The sequence below is a fragment of the Pteropus alecto genome, unplaced genomic scaffold, assembly GCF_000325575.1.
Source record: "Pteropus alecto unplaced genomic scaffold, ASM32557v1 scaffold143, whole genome shotgun sequence".
In the NCBI taxonomy this organism is placed as follows: domain Eukaryota; kingdom Metazoa; phylum Chordata; class Mammalia; order Chiroptera; family Pteropodidae; genus Pteropus; species Pteropus alecto.
In genome coordinates, this window is record NW_006434828.1 from 3,170,802 (window position 1) to 3,171,207 (window position 406).

Genomic DNA, 406 nt, shown 5'->3' on the forward strand with positions numbered 1-406 from the left:
GTCGAGCCGGTTCCATTTAGAAGTCATGTTCAAAAGGAGACTGTATCTCTTTGAAATTCCCCTACAGAAGAAATTCCATCTCTGCTTTTTATTATACTGTTGCATTCACTCTTCTATTAGGATAAAAAGAAACATGTTCTGTGCTTTAAACAATAGGAAAGGGAAATGTCGCTCTCACCAGTCCTTTCTTTGGGGCGAATTTCGACACATTCAGATCCTCAGGGTGTTGTCATTCTTTGGGGGAGATTCGATCATCCCCTTAGAAATAAGAGTCTTCCTTCCCATGCCATGCTTTTCACCTACACTCTTGGTCTCATCTTAATAAAGATACAGATGCCATTCCATTTTAAGGGGATGCAAATGTACAGAGGCGAAGATGTCCGAGGTAGTTCTGTGTGGAATTATC